Source organism: Scyliorhinus torazame, chromosome 11 (genome assembly GCF_047496885.1).
Source record: "Scyliorhinus torazame isolate Kashiwa2021f chromosome 11, sScyTor2.1, whole genome shotgun sequence".
Lineage (NCBI taxonomy): Eukaryota > Metazoa > Chordata > Chondrichthyes > Carcharhiniformes > Scyliorhinidae > Scyliorhinus > Scyliorhinus torazame.
In genome coordinates, this window is record NC_092717.1 from 220,063,869 (window position 1) to 220,073,765 (window position 9,897).

Consider the following 9,897-nt stretch of genomic DNA (forward strand, 5'->3'; position numbering starts at 1 on the left):
TACACAATCCCAATGGACCCAAAACCCTTCCCGTTCACTCCCACTGTCCACATTCCCAATGGACCTAAACCCCTTCCCGTTCACTACCACTGCCCACAATCCCAATGGACCCAAACCCCTTCCCGGTCACTCCCACTGTCCACAACCCCAATGGTCCCAAACCCCTTCCCGTTCACTCCCACTGTCCACAATCCCAATGGACCCAAACCCCTTCCCGTTCACTCCCACTGTCCACAATCCCAATGGACCCAAACCCCTTCCCGTTCACTCCCACTGTCCACAATCCCAATGGACCCAAACCCCTTCCCATTCATTCCCACTGTCCACAATCCCAATGGATCCAAACCCCTTCCCGTTCACTCCCACTGTCCACAATCCCAATGGACCCAAACCCCTTCCCGTTCACTCCCACTGTCCACAATCCCAATGGGCCCAAACCCCTTCCCATTCACTCCCACTGTCCACAATCCCAATGGACCCAAACCCCTTCCTGTTTACTGCCACTGTCCGCAATCCCACTGGACCCAAACCCCTTCCCGTTCACTCCCACTGTCCACAATCCCAATGGATCCAAACCCCTTCCCGTTCACTCCCACTGTCCACAATCCCAATGGACCCAAACCCCTTCCCATTCACTCCCACTGTCCACAATCCCAATGGACCCAAACCCCTTCCCGTTCACTCCCACTGTCCACAATCCCAATGGACCCAAACCCCTTCCCATTCACTCCCACTGTCCACAATCCCAATGGGCCCAAACCCCTTCCCGTTCACTCCCACTGTACACAATCCCAATGGACCCAAACCCCTTCCCGTTCACTCCCACTCGACACAATCCCAATGGACCCAAAACCCTTCCCGTTCACTCCCACTGTCCACAATCCCAATGGACCCAAAACCCTTCCCGTTCACTCCCACTGTCCACATTCCCAATGGACCCAAACCCCTTCCCGTTCACTCCCACTGCCCACAATCCCAATGGACCCAAACCCCTTCCCGTTCACTCCCACTGTCCACAATCCCGATGGACCCAAACCCCTTCCCGGTCACTCCCACTGTCCACAATCACAATGGACCCAAAACCCTTCCCGTTCACTCCCACTGTCCACAATCCCAATGGGCCCAAACCCCTTCCCATGCACTCCCACTGTCCACAATCCCAATGGGCCCAAACCCCTTCCCATTCACTCCCACTGTCCACAATCCCAATGGACCCAAACCCCTTCCCGTTTACTCCCACTGTCCGCAATCCCACTGGACCCAAACCCCTTCCCGTTCACTCCCACTGTCCACAATCCCAATGGATCCAAACCCCTTCCCGTTCACTCCCAGTGTCCACAATCCCAATGGACCCAAACCCCTTCCCATTCACTCCCACTGTCCACAATCACAATGGACCCAAACCCCTTCCCGTTCACTCCCACTGTGCACAATCCCAATGGACCCAAAACCCTTCCCGTTCACTCCCACTGTCCACAATCCCAATGGGCCCAAACCCCTTCCCGTTCACTCCCACTCACACAATCCCAATGGACCCAAACCCCTTCCCATTCACTCCCACTGTCCACAATCCCAATGGACCCAAACCCCTTCCCGTTCACTCCCACTGTACACAATCCCAATGGACCCAAACCCCTTCCCGTTCACTCCCACTCGACACAATCCCAATGGACCCAAAACCCTTCCCGTTCACTCCCACTGTCCACAATCCCAATGGACCCAAAACCCTTCCCGTTCACTCCCACTGTACACAATCCCAATGGACCCAAACCCCTTCCCGTTCACTCCCACTGTCCACAATCCCAATGGACCCAAACCCCTTCCCGTTCACTCCCACTGTCCACAATCCCAATGGGCCCAAACCCCTTCCCGTTCACTCCCACTGTCCACAATCCCAATGGATCCAAACCCCTTCCCGTTCACTCCCACTGTCCACAATCCCAATGGACCCAAACCCCTTCCCTTTCACTCCCACTGTGCACAATCCCAATGGACCCAAAACCCTTCCCGTTCACTCCCACTGTCCACAATCCCAATGGGCCCAAACCCCTTCCCGTTCACTCCCACTCACACAATCCCAATGGACCCAAACCCCTTCCCGTTCAGTCCCACTGTCCACAATCCCAATGGACCCAAACCCCTTCCCGTTCACTCCCACTGTCCACAATCCCAATGGACCCAAACCCCTTCCCGTTCACTCCCACTCGACACAATCCCAATGGACCCAAAACCCTTCCCGTTCACTCCCACTGTCCACAATCCCAATGGGCCCAAACCGCTTCCCGTTCACTCCCACTGTCCACAATCCCAATGGACCCAAAACCCTTCCCGTTCACTCCCACTGTACACAATCCCAATGGACCCAAACCCCTTCCCGTTCACTCCCACTGTCCACAATCCCAATGGACCCATACCCCTTCCCATTCACTCCCTGTCCACAATCCCAATGGACCCAAACCCCTTCCCGTTCACTCCCACTGTCCACAATCCCAATGGACCCAAACCCCTTCCCGTTCACTCCCACTGTACACAATCCTAATGGACCCAAACCCCTTCCCGTTCACTCCCACTGTACACAATCCCAATGGACCCAAACCCCTTCCCGTTCACTCCCACTGTACACAATCCCAATGGACCCAAACCCCTTCCCGTTCACTCCCACTGTCCACAATCCCAATGGACCCAAACCCCTTCCCGTTCACTCCCACTGTCCACAATCTTAATGGACCCATACCCCTTCCCGTTCACCCCCACTGTACACAATCCCAATGGACCCAAACCCCTTCCCGTTCACTCCCACTGTCCACAATCCCAATGGACCCAAACCCCTTCCCGTTCACTCCCACTGTCCACAATCCCAATGGACCCAAACCCCTTCCCGTTCACTCCCACTGTCCACAATCCCAATGGATCCAAACCCCTTCCCGTTCACTCCCAGTGTCCACAATCCCAATGGACCCAAACCCCTTCCCATTCACTCCCACTGTCCACAATCACAATGGACCCAAACCCCTTCCCGTTCACTCCCACTGTGCACAATCCCAATGGACCCAAAACCCTTCCCGTTCACTCCCACTGTCCACAATCCCAATGGGCCCAAACCCCTTCCCGTTCACTCCCACTCACACAATCCCAATGGACCCAAACCCCTTCCCATTCACTCCCACTGTCCACAATCCCAATGGACCCAAACCCCTTCCCGTTCACTCCCACTGTACACAATCCCAATGGACCCAAACCCCTTCCCGTTCACTCCCACTCGACACAATCCCAATGGACCCAAAACCCTTCCCGTTCACTCCCACTGTCCACAATCCCAATGGACCCAAAACCCTTCCCGTTCACTCCCACTGTACACAATCCCAATGGACCCAAACCCCTTCCCGTTCACTCCCACTGTCCACAATCCCAATGGACCCAAACCCCTTCCCGTTCACTCCCACTGTCCACAATCCCAATGGGCCCAAACCCCTTCCCGTTCACTCCCACTGTCCACAATCCCAATGGATCCAAACCCCTTCCCGTTCACTCCCACTGTCCACAATCCCAATGGACCCAAACCCCTTCCCTTTCACTCCCACTGTGCACAATCCCAATGGACCCAAAACCCTTCCCGTTCACTCCCACTGTCCACAATCCCAATGGGCCCAAACCCCTTCCCGTTCACTCCCACTCACACAATCCCAATGGACCCAAACCCCTTCCCGTTCAGTCCCACTGTCCACAATCCCAATGGACCCAAACCCCTTCCCGTTCACTCCCACTGTCCACAATCCCAATGGACCCAAACCCCTTCCCGTTCACTCCCACTCGACACAATCCCAATGGACCCAAAACCCTTCCCGTTCACTCCCACTGTCCACAATCCCAATGGGCCCAAACCGCTTCCCGTTCACTCCCACTGTCCACAATCCCAATGGACCCAAAACCCTTCCCGTTCACTCCCACTGTACACAATCCCAATGGACCCAAACCCCTTCCCGTTCACTCCCACTGTCCACAATCCCAATGGACCCATACCCCTTCCCATTCACTCCCTGTCCACAATCCCAATGGACCCAAACCCCTTCCCGTTCACTCCCACTGTCCACAATCCCAATGGACCCAAACCCCTTCCCGTTCACTCCCACTGTACACAATCCTAATGGACCCAAACCCCTTCCCGTTCACTCCCACTGTACACAATCCCAATGGACCCAAACCCCTTCCCGTTCACTCCCACTGTACACAATCCCAATGGACCCAAACCCCTTCCCGTTCACTCCCACTGTCCACAATCCCAATGGACCCAAACCCCTTCCCGTTCACTCCCACTGTCCACAATCTTAATGGACCCATACCCCTTCCCGTTCACCCCCACTGTACACAATCCCAATGGACCCAAACCCCTTCCCGTTCACTCCCACTGTCCACAATCCCAATGGACCCAAACCCCTTCCCGTTCACTCCCACTGTCCACAATCCCAATGGACCCAAATCCCTTCCCGTTCACTCCCACTGTCCACAATCCCAATGGACCCAAACCCCTTCCCGTTCACTCCCACTGTCCACAATCCCAATGGACCCAAACCCCTTCCCGTTCACTCCCACTGTCCACAATCTTAATGGACCCATACCCCTTCCCGTTCACCCCCACTGTACACAATCCCAATGGACCCAAACCCCTTCCCGTTCACTCCCACTGTCCACAATCCCAATGGACCCAAACCCCTTCCCGTTCACTCCCACTGTCCACAATCCCAATGGACCCAAATCCCTTCCCGTTCACTCCCACTGTCCACAATCCCAATGGACCCAAACCCCTTCCCGTTCACTCCCACTGTCCACAATCCCAATGGACCCAGACCGCTTCCCGTTCACTCCCACTGTACACAATCCCAATGGACCCAAACCCCTTCCCGTTCACTCCCACTGACCACAATCCCAATGGACTCAAACCCCTTCCCGTTCACTCCCACTGTCCACAATCCCTCTGGACCCAAACCCCTTTTCAGTTGCCACTCTCTCCCTCCTTGCAGATTCCCAGCTGACACCAGGAGCGAATATTTCCCCACTAACCGTGGCGATGTGGAAATTGTTGCTGGCTGGACTGGAGAACGAGGAGGCCATTCAGCCCCTCTAGCTGATTTGGACGGGCGCTGTAGCAGCATCCAGACGGTAAAGAATCGTCTTTGGTCTTTGTACAAATGAATATCCAGACGCCAGGGACGAAGTGGAAGTGAAGGGTTTGATATCCCTCCGTGTGAGAGTTAGCAAACCACAGCTCCACTGACATCATCAGCCAGACTAGCTCGTGGTTTAATGAGGCATTGTCTCATTCTTAAACAGCCAGTCACAAATATCGAAACAGGATAGCAACAACTACCACATCCCCTGTCAAAGCAGCGGCATTGCCAACATCGGGTTAAATAATGGAGCTCATAGCTCACAGATTTCAGACAGGGTTAGATACAGAGTAAAGCTCCCTCTACACTGTCCCCATCAAACACTCCCAGGACAGGTACAGCACGGGGTTAGATACAGAGTAAAGCTCCCTCAACACTGTCCCCATCAAACACTCCCAGGACAGGTACAGCACGGGGTTAGATACAGAGTAAAGCTCCCTCTATACTGTCCCCATCAAACACTCCCAGGACAGGTACAGCACGGGGTTAGATACAGAGTAAAGCTCCCTCTACACTGTCCCCATCAAACACTCCCAGGACAGGTACAGCACAGGGTTAGATACAGAGTAAAGCTCCCTCTACACTGTCCCCATCAAACACTCCCAGGGCAGGAACAGCACGGGGTTAGATACAGAGTAAAGCTCCCTCTGCACTGTCCCCATCAAACACTCCCAGGGCAGGAACAGCACGGGGTTAGATACAGAGTAAAGCTCCCTCTACACTGTCCCCATCAAACACTCCCAGGACAGGTACAGCACGGGGTTAGATACAGAGTAAAGCTTTCTCTGCACTGTCCCCATCAAACACTCCCAGGACAGGTACAGCACGGGGTTAGATACAGAGTAAAGCTCTCTCTACACTGTCCCCATCAAACACTCCCAGGACAGGTACAGCACGGGGTTAGATAGAGAGTAAAGTTCCCTCTACACTGTCCCCATCAAACACTCCCAGGACAGGTACAGCACGGGGTTAGATAGAGAGTAAAGTTCCCTCTACACTGTCCCCATTAAAACACTCCCAGGACTGGTACAGCACGGGGTTAGATCCAGAGTAAACCTCCCTCTACACTGTCCCGATCAAACACTCCCAGGACAGGTACAGCACGGGGTTAGATACATAGTAAAGCTCTCTCTGCACTGTCCCCATCAAACACTCCCAGGACAGGTACAGCACGGGGTTAGATACAGAGTAAAGCTCTCTCTACACTGTCCCCATCAAACACTCCCAGGACAGGTACAGCACGGGGTTAGATCCAGAGTCAACCTCCCTCTACACTGTCCCCATCAAACACTCCCAGGACTGGTACAGCACGGGGTTAGATCCAGAGTAAACCTCCCTCTACACTGTTCCCATCAAACACTCCCAGGACAGGTACAGCACGGGGTTAGATACAGAGTAAAGCTCCCTCTGCACTGTCCCCATCAAACACTCCCAGGACAGGTACAGCACGGGGTTAGATACAGAGTAAAGCTCCCTCTACACTGTCCCCATCAAACACTCCCAGGACAGGTACAGCACGGGGTTAGATACAGAGTAAAGCTCCCTCTGCACTGTCCCCATCAAACACTCCCAGGACAGGTACAGCACGGGGTTAGATACAGAGTAAAGCTCCGTCTACACTGTCCCCATCAAACACTCCCAGGACAGGTACGGCACGGGGTTAGATACAGAGTAAAGCTCTCTCTACACAGTCCCCATCAAACACTCCCAGGACAGGTACAGCACGTGGTTAGATACAGAGTATAGCTCCCTCTACACTGTCCCCATCAAACACTCCCAGGACAGATACAGCACGGGGTTAGATACAGAGTAAAGCTCCCTCTACACTGTCCCCATCAAACACTCCCAGGACAGATACAGCACGGGGTTAGATACAGAGTAAAGCTCCCTCTACTCTGTCCCCATCAAACACTCCCAGGACAGGTACAGCATGGGGTTAGATACAGAGTAAAGCTCCCTCTACACTGTCCCCATCAAACACTCCCAGGACAGGAACAGCACGGGGTTAGATACAGAGTAAAGCTCCCTCTGCACTGTCCCCATCAAACACTCCCAGGACAGGTACAGCACGGGGTTAGATACAGAGTAAAGCTCCCTCTACACTGTCTCCATCAAACACTCCCAGGACAGGTACAGCACGGGGTTAGATACAGAGTAAAGCTCTCTCTGCACTGTCCCCATCAAACACTCCCAGGACAGGTACAGCACGGGGTTAGATCCAGAGTAAACGTCCCTCTACACTGTCCCCATCAAACACTCCCAGGGCTGGTACAGCACGGGGTTAGATCCAGAGTAAACCTCCCTCTACACTGTCCCCATCAAACACTCCCATGACAGGTACAGCATGGGGTTAGATACAGAGTAAAGCTCCCTCTGCACTGTCCCCATCAAACACTCCCAGGACAGGTACAGCACGGGGTTAGATACAGAGTAAAGCTCCCTCTGCACTATCCCCATCAAACACTCCCAGGACAGGTACAGCACGGGGTTATATACAGAATAAAGCTCCCTCTGCACTGTCCCTATCAAACACTCCCAGGACAGGTACAGCACGGGGTTAGATACAGAGTAAAGCTCCCTCTACACTGTCCCCATCAAACACTCCCAGGACAGGCACAGCACGGGGTTAGATACAGAGTAAAGCTCCGTCTACACTGTCCCCATCAAACACTCCCAGGACAGGTACAGCACGGGGTTAGATACAGAGTAAAGCTCCCTCAACACTGTCCCCATCAAACACTCCCAGGACAGGTACAGCACGGGGTTAGATCCAGAGTAAACCTCCCTCTACACTGTTCCCATCAAACACTCCCAGGACAGGTACAGCACGGGGTTAGATACAGAGTAAAGCTCCCTCTGCACTGTCCCCATCAAACACTCCCAGGACAGGTACAGCACGGGGTTAGATACAGAGTAAAGCTCCCTCTACACTGTCCCCATCAAACACTCCCAGGACAGGTACAGCACGGGGTTAGATACAGAGTAAAGCTCCCTCTGCACTGTCCCCATCAAACACTCCCAGGACAGGTACAGCACGGGGTTAGATACAGAGTAAAGCTCCCTCTACACTGTCTCCATCAAACACTCCCGGGACAGGTACAGCACGGGGTTAGATACAGAGTAAAGCTCTCTCTACACTGTCCCCATCAAACACTCCCAGGACAGGTACAGCACGGGGTTAGATCCAGAGTAAACGTCACTCTACACTGTCCCCATCAAACACTCCCAGGGCTGGTACAGCACGGGGTTAGATCCAGAGTAAACCTCCCTCTACACTGTCCCCATCAAACACTCCCATGACAGGTACAGCATGGGGTTAGATACAGAGTAAAGCTCCCTCTGCACTGTCCCCATCAAACACTCCCAGGACAGGTACAGCACGGGGTTAGATACAGAGTAAAGCTCCCTCTGCACTGTCCCCATCAAACACTCCCAGGACAGGTACAGCACGGGGTTAGATACAGAATAAAGCTCCCTCTGCACTGTCCCTATCAAACACTCCCAGGACAGGTACAGCACGGGGTTAGATACAGAGTAAAGCTCCCTCTACACTGTCCCCATCAAACACTCCCAGGACAGGCACAGCACGGGGTTAGATACAGAGTAAAGCTCCGTCTACACTGTCCCCATCAAACACTCCCAGGACAGGTACAGCACGGGGTTAGATACAGAGTAAAGCTCCCTCGACACTGTCCCCATCAAACACTCCCAGGACAGGTACAGCACGGGGTTAGATACAGAGTAAAGCTCCCTCGACACTGTCCACATCAAACACTCCCAGGACAGGTACAGCACGGGGTTAGATACAGAGTAAAGCTCCCTCGACACTGTCCCCATCAAACACTCCCAGGACAGGTACAGCACGGGGTTACAGTGGACAGGAGATGGTTGTGATCGTCGAGACTGGAGAAATCGAAGATGTGGGCGACGGTTTACTTTGCGGATTATCTGTGACGGGAGGGGACAAGGTCTGGCGATGGGAGGGAGGTGGAAATAGGTGTGTCTCGGTGATGGGGGGAATATGAGATCGGACAGAACGGGAGTCCAGGGCTATGAAGAGACCGGTTTAATCGCGACTGTTCCCGGGGACAGGGGTGGAGACGGGAGTCGGGGGGCGGAGTTTGGGAGCGGGGAGGGTTGTCATTGCAGCGGAGAAGGACCCTCCTGAGAGACCGCCCCCCCCGGGAGAAGTGCTTACGTGTATTGTTGCCATTGACAACGTCTCTGACGGACCTAACCACGGTGATCGTCCGACCACAGTGAGTCAGTGTGCGATGATGCAGATGTTCCAGCCCGTCCTCTCGCTTCCCCATTCTCAGGACCCACTGGGATCGTTGCCAGAATGCTGGACATGACAAGGTGGTGGGTGAGCCGCCATCTTGAACCCGCCGCAGTCCCGCGCGGTGTAGGTACACCCACTGTGCTGTTAGCGAGGGAGTTCCAGGGTGTTGCCCCGGCGACAGTGAAGGAACGGCCGATATATTTCCCAGTCGGGGTGGTGAGTGACTCAGAGGGGAACCTCCAGGTGGTGGGGGGGTCCCCAGGTATCTGCTGCTCTTGTCCCTCTAGATGGTGGAGGCCATGGGTCTGGAAGGTGCTGCCTGAGGAACCTTGGTGAGTTGCTGCAGTGCATCTTGTAGATGGTCCACACGGCTGTCTCTGTGCGTCGGTGGTGGAGGGAGCGAATGTTTGTGGAAGGGGAGCCAATCAAGCGGGGCTGCTTTGTCCTGGA

The 9,897-nt window shown here is 54.3% G+C and overlaps 1 protein-coding gene across 2 annotated transcripts in view; it reads right to left on the reverse strand.

Annotated features, from left to right (window-relative positions):
- Positions 1-9,469, reverse strand: part of rin1a (Ras and Rab interactor 1a) — a 92,908-nt gene extending 83,439 nt beyond the window's left edge. The window contains exon 1 of one of the 2 annotated variants that reach the window (XM_072468339.1): positions 9,364-9,469. The gene's annotated coding sequence lies outside the window, so the exon portion shown is untranslated. Of the gene's footprint in view, positions 1-5,058; positions 5,096-9,363 lie in introns of those variants that run through there. The other variant, XM_072468338.1, reaches the window with a different exon arrangement.
- Positions 9,470-9,897: the final 428 nt, after the last annotated feature.